At 34.2% G+C, this 16195-nt stretch overlaps 1 long non-coding RNA gene across 1 annotated transcript; it reads right to left on the reverse strand.

Annotated features, from left to right (window-relative positions):
• Positions 1–12212: 12212 nt before the first annotated feature.
• Positions 12213–15238, reverse strand: LOC133186417 (uncharacterized). The gene is made up of 3 exons (XR_009721040.1): positions 15152–15238; positions 13352–13431; positions 12213–12611 (listed from the first exon to the last, which is right to left on the reverse strand). It is a non-coding gene; the product is annotated as an uncharacterized LOC133186417 (long non-coding RNA).
• Between the last annotated feature and the right edge of the window lie 957 nt (positions 15239–16195).

The following is a 16195-nucleotide window of genomic DNA, read 5'->3' on the forward strand; positions in this document are numbered from 1 at the left end:
ATCCATTTATTTTTAAGAGAAAACATTCGGTTTTTGAGGGGTTAAAATCGTCTTATCAATGCTTTCCAGTGTTCAGTATCTGATTGTACAAGTATAATCAACAACTATATACAGTAAAACTTGTCTAATCCGAAATCCACTGGTTCCAAAGAAATTGGCCGGATAATACAAATGTACAAACAGTTTAATTACACAGTTAATTCCACAGGCAATATCATTTTTTTTTTAATATGGGGACGAAGAATAGATTCTTAGGATTCACGGGCTTTGATGGATTCCCTAGTTAAAAAAGAAAAAAAAAACCTCTTAGCCTGTCCATGAGACGTGACTTCCCCCCTTCCCCAAGCAACCCCCCCCCTTAATGAATTAGGTGTTGTTGTTTTTTCATTCTGCTTGTTCCCAAACATTCTAAAAAATGGATAAGCTCCATCCCTCTTGAACTGCATGTGGCTCAATTTCTAAAATTTCTGGATCTGCTACTGAATAATATGTACCGTATATATAATAATATAATTATATATATATATAATATTAAAAAAATAGCGTTTGATAAATATATCCTGACATGCATGGTTAATTATGTCGTTCGAACGAAGTAATACCTTGTTTGCACGACATTATCTCGGGAGGTCAACATTGCCGCTACATTGCGAAAAATTTCAACTCATTGCCGCTACATTTCTTCGAAATTTCGGGTGATCTTTACCACTGTTTTTTTTTTTCTTTTTTTTTTCGATAAGACCATTGCCGATTACAAGTCAATATAGCTACATATCAAATCATCTAGCAATGCCAATGCATATAAGTTATACTCATTATGATTCATTATAAGAGATTTCCAGACAGCAGTACGTCAAGCAAATGGCCTTCAAACCTCTACCAGTTATGTAAAGACTGTGTGTTTTATCCTTGAACTGTTGAACAACGCTCGGTTTTAAAGCTTTCTCGCTTTAATTTAAATAAAATAGATTTTGAATAAAAAATTGGGGAAAAAACATCCTACTCAAAGTCTTACTTTCACCTTCCCGATTCAGCCACACGAGGAGTACAAAATTCACCAAGGCCTTAGGGCGAGGTCGATATTGTACTTCAAAGGAACTTAATTTCTGTATTGACTGAAAAAAATCTTCTTTTTTTAAAATATCTCATTCAATGACTTAGTAAATGAAACAAGCTCGTTTAGTAAACTTTATCATTTTTCTTGATTGTACATATATTTGTTGACTCCTATCCCAACATAGTGAGAGAAGCTGGGTTAAAATAAATATACATGTAGTCAGTAGTATTTATATGTAAATTCTTGATTTCTATTTTTTGGTGCAATGTATAGAAAATAAATGTAATGTTACCCTGGAAGTTGGGTCAAGAACTCACTTTTCACAACCAATTGTATCAATGCAGATTTTTTTTTCAATCTATATTTTGTCTTATTATGTTCACCTGGAATGTCATGTGCAAATGGACATAACTTTTCATTACCAATCGTAATGTTATGTTTTCATGGAAGGACTCCTGCAAGTGGACATTGTTGTATGGTTTCTATATACAATGTTCGATCTCAGTCAATCAGAAAGCATTCATCTATAAATATGGACTCGGTTTTTGTTGTTTTTTTTTTTTTGTTTTGTTGTTTTTATTTTCCAATTACTAGTAAGCACTTACTCCTACGCAACCGCAAAAATAGCGGGGTAATAGTTAAAGACTCTTTACACAAAGAATGAAAGAAAATTAAATAATTTTTAGATTAGATTCATTCAGCGGCAGGTGTAATGCCTAGATGTGCGATTGTTGATATCTTTACATGTTTACTACTAATTTTTCTTCACTGGTTCATTAGATTTGTATAAATATGAAATTGAGTCAATAGCAACATTGGGAGATCCAGGATTTCTTTTTTTTTTTTTGGGGGGGGGGGGATGAATATTCTCATTTATAAGGAAAAGAATCCAACTAAAGTTTTTATACATAAGATAATGCACTAACAAAAGAAAGTATTCCGTGGGCAAAGGAGGATCTCTTCTCATGGACAACTCGCTTTCCTATATATTACATGCATCTTACCAAGTTACGATGGGCTTCGTTATTTTTTTTTTGGGGGGGGGGGGGGGGCTCGGGTTATATTTGATTAATTTTGGGGGTAGAAAGAAATTACTTTTGTAAGAGTAATGGGTAGATTTAATTATTAAGTACATGTAAAACATTTACATATTCGTTTAACTATAATAAACGAGAAATTATCGATATTTGTTTAATCATCAGTATTCTTCACAGTGTAGATATTTTACTGATTTATTTTCTGTAGGTAATCACACAAAGAACTGGCATGGATAACATACAAATTATTGTTAAGTCATTAAAATTGTTCCCTTTATAAATCTAGCTATACCATAAAAGTCCTAAATATTTCTAATGGGTCACCGAGTTGTCCAAAAATTTCGATGTTGCACCGCTTAATGAGATGTTGGACCGGTAGATTAGATTATGGACCGCTCTGAAGTTTTTTAACGTCGCATCATACTTTCTGAAACAGCTGATATTCCTCAGCGTAAGCGGGTCAACTATATATACAAGTATACTAGATGTCCGATAGTTTCGGTCTTGACCGAGTGAAATCCGCAGTGCAGGTAAACGAAATTTATACCAGAATTCTGTCATCTTTATCGCAAACGTTGAAGAGAGAGGAAAATACATCATAAAATAAAGTAAAAGATTCTCGGGCTGCCATCAGCCTAACGGCCTCATGCAACCATGCAGTTTAAGTCTTGTCATAGGTCGAACAAATCGCATGTACATGTATGTCACGGTCCACTAGTCCGAAGGTTCACTAGTCCGAAGGGCCCACTAATCCAAAAGTTCACTAGTCCGAAGGTTCACTAGTCCGAAGTCCCACTAGTCCGAAGGTTCACTAGTCCAAAATTCACTAATCCGAAGGCCCACTAGTCCGAAGGTTCATTAGTCAGAAAACCCAATGTAGTTCGTAGTTCAAAGTGTCCGGCTCTGTGCAATTGTTCTATATTGTACCTTAAGAAGACCCTGAAGTTTGGGGTTGAAATTCGAACTAAAAATTATTAATAGAAATTTGAAACTTCCTTCTTATATTCATATTCCCTCAACTCAACCCTTTCCTTCTCCAACTATTGACCGGTCAAGTTGGCCTTGTGGTAGGGCCTTCGCTTTGTGATGGGAGGGCCGGGTTTGATTCTCGCGATGCGTCAATTCGAAGTCGTTAACGTAGGGGAAATCTTTAACATAGGTACTGACTTTTTCCTAAGCAAAGCGACCGGTATTAAGAGTGAAGTCATGGGTCTTTCGAATGAGACCTTGAAAACCGAAGTCCCGTGTGACAGGAGAAAAAAGCAAAATTGCAGTATCCAAAATAAATGAAATTCTTTGTTCTGACTGCGTGTGCCTCTATAATTATACCCCCGTTCCGGAGGAAAGGGGTATACTGTTTTACCCTTGTGTGTCTGTCTGTATGTGTATTTGTCCGTAATAAAATTTGTTCGCAGTTCTCTCAGCAATTACTCATTGAAGATGCTTGAAAGTTTAGCACACTCTTTGTTTAGGCATGCCATATACTGGGATTCATTTTTGACTTTTTGTACGAACCCGATGTCAACTTCTTGTTTATCCCTGTGTCCGTCCATAAATGAACTTTTGTATTCACATTAGAGCGGGGGTATTATTAGTGAGGATTGGCTCACAGACTTCTTGTTTATTCTAAATATATGCTGCATGAACAGCACTGATGCATGTATATATATTACAGTTAAAACATTTTTAGTTACATGTGATACATGTGCCACAAACAAAAATTTGATGCACGTACTGATATAAATTATATACTTTTCGAATGATTTGAATAGAAATGACATAAATAATAAATCCCTAAAATGTAAAGAAATCGTAAGAGTTTTTTGGTGCTTAAATATCAGCTTTTGTCCTTTTCAATGAAATTCTATACAAAATTGTGTACACAATGACATTTTTAACATTGTCACAGAATCTTACATATAATTCTTCCATTTTACCTGGAAAACATAATTCAGGTTACCTATTCAAATATAATTGTGCACGATTAAGCTCAGTGACTTTTTAATAAAAGAGATACATGTGCTCTCACTGGAATGAATAACTATTATTCCCTCGAAAAATTGTCAAGTACGTAAAAGTTTATTTGTGTCAAAATTTTAAAAATACTTGCATTCTGAAAGTGCATTAGCTATACTAGTCCCCTACCGACAAGTATAATCTGGTTCCCGTTAAAAATTAAAAATGCAATATTTCCTTCAAAATTCATTGAAGCCGAACGAAACGCAAACTTAATACTTAACTAATCAAGTCAAAGTCACATACCAAAAAGCAGCTCAATATCTTCAAGCATTTAGAAAAAAAATTGCAGAAAAGTCTTAAAAATTGAAAAGGTCGTAATTCCGTCAAAAATCAATGAAGCGGAACGAGATGCAAACTCGATCTGTAAGCCATCAAGTTACACTCACATACCAAAAATCAGCTCAATATCTGCAACCGTTTAGGAAACAAGTGCGGAAAACCAACTGGGACAGCTAGACAGACGGACAGCTAGACAGACGGACAGCTAGACAGACGGACGAACAGACGCAGAGGAAACCTATAGTCCCCTCTGCTTTCACCTATAGGGTACTAAAAAACAAGTACTGAACTTGTTTGCAATTCTATTTAGAGTTCTTAAGTTTGGAAATTTATCATTAAAGCAAAACTTTGTATGAGTGAAAGGAGAATTTAAAAAAAAAAAAGAAATCATTCGGGAAATTTAATGCTGCGGGAAAATGACGAAATATGTTTTCATAGAATGAAATAGAATAGAATATATTTTTATCTTATTTAAACTTATGATAATCTGTATGCACTCTTGATTTTGTGTATACTTCAGAAATCCATGATTTCCTATGTAAAAGAGATTTTTTTCCGACACAATTCTTGTGCATTTGCCTGTGTTGGATGGGTGTGTATGTGTTATTATTTGAATATGTGTAAATGTCTAGCCCTCGAGCGAAAAAGGCACAAGATAATGTAACTCTAGGTCAATTCAATAAAGCTTTAGTCTTTTTCCGCTAAAGCATACGCTTAAAGTTTAATGATACATGTGTAAAAATTATTATTGTATATTCAAATCGGAGGTAACATTTGAAAATCTCAACAAATAATCATATTCCATAGTGATAATCAACAAAGGTATATATGTTCCATAAAACATATTTTTAATGCAATATATATCGCTCCTTGATATCACATGATATGTAAACAAAAAGTTCTTAACTTTTTTTTTTAATCGGACTAGTGAACTTTCGGACTACTGGGTCGTCTGACTTAGAAGGCCTAGAATTCCCATGCTTCACATCTATAGCAAGGTACTATTTTTTGTTCTTTATTATTCACGCATGCTATTGCTATGTATTAAATTATCCATATGTTGTAAGTCTCTATATACTATTGTAAAATGGCGAAGAGATTCAAATAAATGATTGATTGATTGACTTATGAACCTTCGGACTAGTGGACCGTCGTACTAATGAACCTTCGGACTAGTGGGTAGACCCCGATTAGGTCCGTATAATCTTAATGACTGCACATCACGTTTAGTTTTTCGTGAGAACTTCAAGGTATCAAAACAGTAAATTAAACAAAAAACGAATGCATAAACTATGATGCAGTAAAGTACTAATGTAATATTGTTTCCGGTGTTGTATAGTGAGACTTCCCCAATAGTGAGAATTCTCCCTGGAAGACTGGCTATTCCCCCTGGAAGCCTGTACATGTACACAGTAGTAAGACCTCCCCCGAGAAAGTCGCTATAAAACGGATAGTCTCAGTATAAAGCCAGGCATGCTTCCCTCCTTCATAGCTAGGATTCCCCCTGAAATTTGGTTCCCGAATAGTTCTTTTCAGTCTTGTCTCACTATATAGCCGTCTTTTGGGTGGGGGTTAGGGGTGCTTCACTATATATAGCCAGGCATCCAGGGGATGACTCACTATTAGGGAATTTTCACTATAAAACAACGACAATAAAGTAGAACATTTCCTTTCTTATTTGTTTAGTTTCGTTTTTTTTTTTTAAATGATCTCTGGGTCTTCTAACCATTCTTAAAATATTTGATCGTTTGGTTGAGGTCATCGTCATAAGCCACAGTCATTTTGTACCACTTGACTCATCAAGCCGTATTTTTCGAAACAACTTTAAGAAATCTGGAAAATATTTCCTTTTACTATATAATACATGAACACTATATCAATAGCATGCTTAAATATCATGTGAAGGAAGAACGAAATTTTCTCTTTTCAAGTGCGCCCAGATCCAAATCAAATGCGCCTGAGATTTACTACTTAATAAAACAGTTTCTGATGCAAAAAATATATCGACAATATAAATAATTAAAAATACAAACCAAATACTTAGGGGGAATCATCACTATGGTTTTAAGAGGGCAGGGAGGACTGGTTATATAGCAACACCACCCCCCACCCTCCCTGGGGGGAAAACTCACTTCATAGCCAGTCTGCCGGGGGAAGTCTCATTATGGGAGAAGTCTCACGAAGACACCGGTACACTTAAAATTAACACATGTATATTTACGTCTGTATGACTTAAGTTAAACAATAAAATGGTTTCTTTTGTTGTTAGTATGAGAATTAATGTCGCAGCTGTCGCAGAAAAAATACATTACCCACGTAAGCGAGTTATGGTATTTTTTCTGCAATAGCTGCGACGTTAATACCCGTACTAACAAACAAAGAAAGACATTTTATTGTTTATATTTATATCTGTTTAAAAAAATATTGAAAGTTAAATTAAATATGTTAAATATTGCTTTCTTTCGGTTTATTTTTTCTTGATAATCCTTCTGATGGACATTTTCGGTTGGGTGAACTTCTACAGCTATCAGACACTATATATGGATAAAGAAATGTGGAAATCATGTTGCGCAAAAATAAAATGATATATACAAAAATATGATATAATTTAATTATCCAAAATGGTCATTGGATGCATTCGATTTTGCATTTTTTTAATCGTTCAAAGTATTCCAAAAAGTAACATGTTACATTTGCGCAAAATACCAAACGCCAAAACCGTAATACTTCGAAATGATACCAATGTACTTGTATGTGTTCTGTATATATGAACCACAGTATTACTAGCCCTTTGAAAATAATATAGATAATCTGGCAAGTAGATTATAAACATTGGCTCGGGCACCAGCTAAAACTCTAGCTCGAAAGAGAAATTTGGAGTATGCTCCGAACAATTTGGTCATAAAACTTGGCTTCAAATTCCGACTCAGAAGTTTGAAGACGAGCACGTGCTCGAAATGTAGGCTATAAAACTTGATGGTAATAAATACATGTGATGCTGAAAGCTGGAGTAAGCTTTGTAAAAAGTAAGCTTTACTCCAACAAATGAAAAACTGGGAACGCATTCCGCAAAATTTTCGAGATAGAGCCAATGTCGGGTAAGGGATATTAGGAATGAGGCAATGAAAATGATGGTTGTATGAACCTAAAAGGGGCCAGTGGAGCACCCCTCCTTAAATAATTTTGCATGATATAATAAACTACAGAAAATAAAGCTAGTTTATGGATGTGCCCCCCCCCCCTAAATACGTCTGATGACCTTTATTGGCTTTCAAAGGAACAGGCAGGTAGCATTAGGGGGCCTGCTTCCCCAACTTTTTCCAATCAGAACTTTTTACCCTTGAAAATGAAATGTTCATTGAACATTGCCCGGTTGCACCTCCCCACCCCCTCCCCCGTATTTGTTGCAGTATAGTCAAATACGGGTAATGTAGTAGTTAATTAATAAAATTTAGCAATGAAAGAAATTGGAACCTATTTTGCTTGTCAATTTTTTAAGTTTAGTTGATTTTTTTTTTTCAGACTGACCCCTCTCTTTAAAAAACGATGCTATGCCCATGAGTAAATTTTGCTTGGTAGTGCCCACCAAAAATGCTTGGTTGTGTCCCCAAACTGAAATGGTTCTTAAGGGTCTGGAATTCTTGGACCAATTAAGATTTTATTAGTAATACCCCTACTCAATAAATGTTATATCTTTAAAGAAGGCAATATTGCATGAAATGTACTTCTAAATAGCATGATCTTGTATGATATGTAGTTCATATTGTAAAGTAATTTTGTCAAATCCATATATTAGACTAAACCTATCCACTTTAAATTAAAAAAGAATATTTCTAGACGGAGGACCCTTCACGGAGATTGAATGTAGAAACTGACATTTACCAGAAAATGAAAGAACCTGTAGAATATTTTGATTTTTGTAATGATTGAAGATGAATGTCATTTTTTGCTTGAATTTTTTAGCGAATGTCCTGTACGTGTGTCTCTAAGAAAAATTGCATCAAACTGCATCATTTTAGGTCTCCAACTACACTCAAACCAACGCAGCTGTCTGCTCAGCAGTTCAAAATATCAGTGTTTCGATTGATCATGGAACTTTAATTCAATTTATAATAATTCATCAATAATGATGACAAGAAATAGTAAAAAGAGTCTTCTCAGAAGACATTCATTTTTGGCCTACTGAAACTTTGGCATTCAAAAGCTTTCAGAGACTTTGCCCTTAGGGGAATCTCAAGGCGCCCCAAGCCCCCTGCCTTATCAGCTCGCCTCACCCCACTTTAAATCCTCTACCCACCCTTGATTGTATTATAAGATACGCATGTCAGAGCTTTGGTAACTTTGATTATAAAATGTTTCAAAAGTTAAAAAGCCCTTAGCGATGCTTGAGGACATCCCAGCCCAGGTATAAAAAGCAGTTTAAAGCTGAACACGACTCGTAAATAGGCATGCATACGCCATTTTCGATATTACTATCTAAGATATCAGCACCGGGATATACTCTTCGCATTTGTTACACCTGACTGCTTTATTGTCACAGGTATCGGCATGGAATGGCGACAGGTGTTCGTGCTGGTTACCTTGCATTACTTTTGTTTACATTTTATTGCAATTACGTATATTTGTGTTTGTTTGTATACTGCACTGACCTGTGCAATTGTTGTAAATCTCCTTGGTATCTTACTCTCTTGCATTAGAAGAAGCAGTTATTTTTGTCGCCACGAAGTGCTGTATAGCATACGTCCGTCTACACCAGTGACAATTGAATACACTGAACAGTGACCAGTGAGCGGCTCTATATATAGGGGCCCTCAGATATAGCGAGAGTCCAATCGAATATGGCGGACAGATTCTTTTTACGAAGCGTGTTCAGCTTTAAATACTACGCAATATTTTTGGTGCATAATACGCTCCATACTCAAGACATGTACATGTTCACCAAGCCGAAAATGTCCAATATGTTCCTTTTTAAAGACAGATTTCCCCCTTTCCTCTATATATTTTAGCACAAGAAAGTGCTAGGACGTATGACAATTACAATGGAAGTCATTAGTTTTATCTTCAAATAAAGAATTATAAGGTTTGTAACCTCGCATTCATTATTAATATATCATGTCTGGTAACATGCAAGTCAAAATATTTCACTGAAAATTTTAAAGGACTGATATGCATCTTTAAGATATTATTTCATCAACCTTTCTCCTTCCACAAAAACCAAGTTTGATAAGAAAGCATAAGTGTACATATATATGTTTTATTCCCTTCTTTGCATTGTCATTTCAACATGAAAGGATTTGTACATACATGTATGTATTAAGACAAGGAATTATTTTCGCAGATTTAAAAATTCTTTAAAATTCCAAATATAATATGATAAATCTTCTTCTACAATTGTTTCTATCAAAGTGCTAAACATTACTGAACTTATGAAAATAATGCATTACTTTTGAAAGTAAATTATATAATGATTTGTTAAATTGCATCAAATAATATTAACTTCGAGGAGTTTTCTGAAGAAATATGTACTCTGATTTGACAAAAATACAAATATATATACACTTAACATAGTTCATACGGACCTTTCAAACACTAATTCCATGACTTTCCAAAACCTTCTAGTCTTTAAATCAACAATTTTTTTTTATTTCTCATGCTTCAATACAAAAGTACATACCAGTACAGCACAAACAACAAAGAGTAAACATTGTTGGACAATTTTTTTGTATATATTGCTGCACATAAACCTCTAAACATTTACAGTCCTTTTTCTTGCAATTTTAAGTATAAAAATTATTAATATCCAAACAATAAGCTTTTCGTTGTGTTACACAAGATGTGATGGTTGCCACATTGCTGAAAATATGCATAACCTGCTTCAGCTTTGTATTATAATATGAACACCCCTCCCTCTGATCTGCATGTAAAGTTGTAAACATGATGGAAGTATTGTGGTACATGTACAGTAAACACACAGATAAATCAAAGTTTTGAGAACTTGTGGATTAATAATTGATTAAATCTGTATCAAATTAAACTACAATTAGTGAATTGGCAATATACAAATTTCCTTCTTATAACTTTTGTCATACATGTATGGAGTTTATGTCTTCAAGTTGATTTGATATACAAGAGCATGCTCTACAGACAATAAACAATCTTTAAAATGGGGCAAGCTATTGACACATAAGTTGATGATACAAGGATATCAACAGCCCTGTTTAAAGTCAGCAATTTGCAAATTCTATGATGGATGCAATGACCTTATTAGCAATACAATCTTTTTAAGTCAAATGTTGATTGACCTTTTTCATACTAAATGTTATGCAATTATTTTCACACTGAATTATGACCCATAATACCCTAACTTTAATCCACATATCCTGGGGATGCTTCAATATTGATTAAGAAGGTCATGTTATTCTGCAGAAGGGGAAAACACTCGTTGAATAATAAAAAATTGCTTCCAGATTCTAGCTTACTCTAATACTGGGAACAATAATTTAAAGAAAATTTGAATCCACATAACTTGGGAATGTTTCAAAAGAAGTGTTGGCATGGTGTTTTCTACATTGTTTTTCAAAAAATATCATCGTCATACATTTCACTTTGAAATATTGATCCCCTTTGTTGCCTTATTCTACTCCTGAGGGCCAACAAGTTGTAGTCCCATTTTACCCCCAGGGACCATTATTTGGAAAAATTAAATCTGCTCTGAGGATGATTTACAACATATTAATATGACTAATCATGACCTTGTTATTCTTTACAAGAAGAAAATAAATATTTTTCCTATATATTCCCATGTGTAAAACTGTGATCTCCTGTTGTGGCCACACATGATTTGAACACCCTTAAGGTTTTACCAAACGTCAACATGCCCAAAAATTTATTTTTACAACAGCTCCAAAACTATGTGAGGTATAAAGTTAAAACTTTTACAGTTTATAAAAATATCATTGATTAACAGATAGAAAGTATCACTTGATAACAAATACTTAAAGAAAGTATTTAACGAGAAAAATTCTTTTTAAAAAATGCATATATTTTTTAAAAAATACACCTAATTAATTCCGTACTTTTAGTGAAAGCCATCATTGCAGAAACAATATATGTTTATCAATGAAAGGCAAGTTGGACTTCGATAGTCTCTGGAAAGTTGTTTTCCCTGTTTATTTTGTCCAAATATTAAGATTTGAAACCGAAAGTACATTGCAAATGGCGGATTTTATAGGGTACTTGTCTTCATACATGTCATGCTTTCAATAATAGCCTTTCAGAGACCATTCACGTCCAACTTGCCCTTCATTGATAAACATATATTATTTCTTCAATGATGGTTTTCACTAAAAGTACAGAATTAAGCAGGTGCATTTTTTTAAAATATGCAAATTTTTTGAAATTGTTTTTTCTCAAAAAATATATATTTTTTAAATATTTGTTTTTAAGTGATACTTTGTATCTGTTAATCAATAATATATTTATAAACTGTAAAAGTTTTAACTTCATACCTCACATAGTTTTGGAGCTGTTGTAAAAATAAATTTTTGGGCATGTTGACCTTTGGTAAAACCTTAAATCAGGAAGCTTTCACATAACATTAACATTTTCCAGCCAAGTTGTTCTTGAAAAGAAGACTTTAGAAAATCCATCAAATTTTCATGAACTCTTAATTATCTCCCCTTAAAAGAGGGCATGGCTCTTCGTTTGAACAAACTTTTTCCCCTTTTATTAAAGGATGCTTTGAGGCAAGTTTGGTTGAAATAGTCCAAGTGATTCTAGAGAAGAATTCAAAAATGTAAAAAGTTAACAGACAACACACATCAGATGGACAGAAAGAAACCAGACATTTTTCAATCAGAAAAGCTCACTTGAGCTTTAAGTTTGGGTGAGCTAAAAAAGTAACATGTACACTTGATGAAAAAAAGGCAACACTATATATAAAAAAGAATTAAAAAATAAATGTACATGCATTAATATAAATTATTAGGCAAAAAAATCCCTCTCCAGATCTATGGTGTTGTTGACAGAATATTCAGACATAATATTCGAAACTCTTCCAACTTCTTTTCTTTTTGATCAGTGTCTTCATTTTTTTTTCTTCCTTAATGTCATTTTTAATTTTTGATCGTAGTGCTATGGGTGATGATACTGTGAAAATATATATCTCTGAAATAGGCAGTCTTCTTTTTTCCCCGTCATTTGATGTTTTCAGGTAATATCTGAAAAGAAAGCATCATTCATGAGCATTTAAAGCAATGTAAGAAATATCAACAAAAATTACAACCTACAATTTCCATAAAAATTATGAGGGGTTTAGAAATTCTGCATTCTGTAGTAAGTTATAACTTTGAATTCATTTCAATGTTGTGACTGTATTTATTCTAGTTGAACCAAATTGGGCTGAGGTTCAAGGTTTTACAAAAAGAAAAAAAAAAATACCGGGTAAGGGAAAATAATATCATTTGTTCTTTTTACAGTAAAGTTTTACTCTGTCAATAAGCTCAAGTGATGCAGTGGTTAGAGCATTAGTCGCTTTGTCTGTCTGTCAGTCTCTCCCACTTGGCTTTCTGCACTGTTTTCCTAAATGCTCGCAGAAAATGAGCTTTTTTTGGTAAGTGTGTGTATCTTGATGAATTACCTTACATTCTTGCCTATAAGTTGGTTTTTTGGGAGTTAAACTTTGGTCCAAAACTCTTTACCGACTTATACGCAAGTTTTAACAAGATTGGTAATTTAGTGGGTCAATCCCTCTAATTTAAGCTTAATAAATACAACCGACTTATAGGCGGACCGCCTTATAGGCGAGTATATACGGTACAGATCAAGTTTCAATTTCATTCCACAGGGATTTATCCAAGTTTTGGGGGAAACTGTGTTTTTTGAGAAGTTAGGAAATTACTTTCAATTAAATTAATTTATTATTTTGAAGCAAGTGATCTTTTTTATAAGGTCTACTTACCCTTTCTACTGTGTGTACATCTGTTCTCCAATTCAACTAACCTGTAGGATCTTGGCTAGAAGTTGACAAACTAGGGGTATCTGTAAGTTAAAGACAGATTAGTAGGAATAAACTGTATACATGGAAATTCCCCCCCCCTCCCCCATTTTATTTTCGCCCCTTTGGGCCTACTCACAGGTGTGCAATTTTAAAACGGGGTAAATTCAAAGAACACAGTATGTATAATTTCTTAAACAGAACTGTGACTTACCAATTTTAAAACGGGGCAAAATTGTTTGCAAGTGTGAAAGGGCAAAAATAACATGGGGTGAAAAAAGTCCTGTATAGAGTACTGCAAATCACCAATTTTCCATAATATCAAGTACTACTGACCATGTTGACAACGTTTTAAAAGTAGGTCTTAGTGTAATAAATGCTGGATAAAATCTACTTATTGTTGTGTACAATTAGAATTTTTCAGTAAGAGCTCTAACATTTAACCAAACCTTAAGAAAAAAATCTTATTTCTCTATTAAAGTTCTTGCAAGTAAATATTATAAATTTGTAGTAAACAAAAGAATATCTTGCTTTTAAATTTACAATATAGAATTATTAGAAGTACATGGACAATTAAAATAACACTTCCTATGTAATTCTGACACTCTTAATTGTTTAATCTGAATTGCATTAAGCATGTTAAGGTATTCCTTTTTTCACTTAGGTAGATATTTTTCCTAATGAAAACTAATCCTTATCTAACCTATCACTCATTTTAAATGCAACAAAAATACATTTTTAGAATCTTCTGAAAGACAGTTCGACAAGACTAGTACTCGTTAATGTCAAACCCTGACAGTCAAACCCTGTTATCTTGACCTAGACGGGACTGTGAAAAAACTTGGAGATATCTGGAAGATTTGGGATACTGAGGGAAAAATTCTTAATAACAAGCATTCTGAGAGTATTGCATGAGCAATACTAGTCCCCTACCGGCAAGTGTAATCTGGTTCTGTTCCCTTTAAGAATTGAAAATGCCATAATTCCGTCAAAAATTAATGAAGCGAGACGAAATGCAAACTTGATCTATAACTAATCAAGGTAAAGCCACATACCAAAAATCAGCTCAATATCTACAAGCGTTTAGAAGAAAATTGCGGAAAACCCGTAAAAATTGAAAAGGCCGTAATTCCGTCAAAAATCAATGAAGCGGAACGAAATGCAAACTTGATCTGTAACTCATCAAGATACACTCACATACCAAAAATCAGCTCAATATCTACAAGCGTTTAGGAAAAAAGTGCGGAAAACCAAGTGGGACAGACTGACAGACAGACAGAGGGACAGACAGACAGGCAGACGGACAGACAGACAGACAGACAGACGGACGGACAGACGGACGGACAGACTCAGAGGAAACATATAGTCCCCTCCGGTTTCACCGGTAGGGGACTAATAAGTGATTGGGACTAGAATACCATATTTTACATGGTATTCGAGATATCAGTGTTCGAGATACTGAAGTTCAACTGTACTCTTATTACTGTAGTATGTATTCTATAAACCAACTATTATTCCTGACAATTTTTATTCAGGATTCCTTACTTTATTGAAATCCATCTGCAACAGTGACCATTAATTTTCACAGAGCTCTAAGGAAACATTCTAATACACTGTCACAACTTATGCATGGCACCTGATGAGAAATATTTGCAAGTAGTGAAGGTTGCGAATCTTGCAGATCTTTCTTGTAGGCAAGTTAAAGTTGGTTTACAGCATATTAAGTATATATACTGAACTTTGCAGGGTATAATAAAGTCTTACTTCAAAGTAATTTCATCTAATGTTTCCCTAAGTACGACATCTTTCATCAACTGCAATCAAAATTGGAATACATAAGCCAGTTCCAATGTCCTTCCGTGCAGTCCGTGGTATTCCCTGTGAACTGAGATTGGGTCTCCATGACTTCAGCCACTTTAATTCTTGATTGTCCCCAAATCTTTAATCTTCAAAGAGAAAAAGCGTCAACTCAACTTAAGGTCAATATCTTCCTAGAAACTTAGTCTTCCTAGAAAAAAGATGCTCAAAAACCAGAAGTCTCTGATGAGACTCACAGTCGCTCTACTGGGTTGTACTTATAACAAAGGAAGAGAAAAGTAATACTTGGATTGAAACTTTGTAACAGCAATAAATAGAATTAAGTATCATAGTGTTGTCTACTTGTGTGCCAAGTTATACTGTATTTAAACCAATACTGTAGGAGAAGTAGCATTTTGAAAGTATTTTACAGAAATTTCTATTTTTTGTTTTTTGTAACCATGGCAACACTGTTGATCAAAATCCAAAACAGATATACAGAATTATGTAGCTTAGTGTTGTCTACTTGTGTGCCAAGTTATATTGTTATCAGACCAAAACTGTAGGAGGAGTAGCATTTTAAAAACAAGAGGCCCATGGGCCACATCTCTCACCTGAGCACATTGGCTAAGAAAAAAGCAAAAATCAGTTCACTTCAAAAAGGGAGGGGGGGGGGGGCTTGAATTTTAACTACCTGATGATGCTTCAATATCAATATAACAAAAGGCTTTGATGTTCTTGCGCAGATTTTTTCCTATATATTCATTTGTAAAAATTTCATTCCCCATTGTAGCCTCACCCTACCCCCGGGGGTCCTCATTTGAACAAATTATCAATATGACTAATCATGGTTTTTCTGTTCTTGCGAAAAAGATTTTTTCCTATTTATTCCTATGTAAAACACTGATCCCCCATTGTGGCCCCACCCTACCCCTGGGGGTCATGGTTTGTACAAAATTAAATCTAAACGATCTGATGATGCTTCCGTATAAATATGACCAATCATGGGTT

The sequence above is a fragment of the Saccostrea echinata genome, unplaced genomic scaffold, assembly GCF_033153115.1.
Source record: "Saccostrea echinata isolate AGI-Se365-2 ecotype Australia unplaced genomic scaffold, CSIRO_AGI_Sech_v1 ptg000013l, whole genome shotgun sequence".
NCBI lineage: Eukaryota > Metazoa > Mollusca > Bivalvia > Ostreida > Ostreidae > Saccostrea > Saccostrea echinata.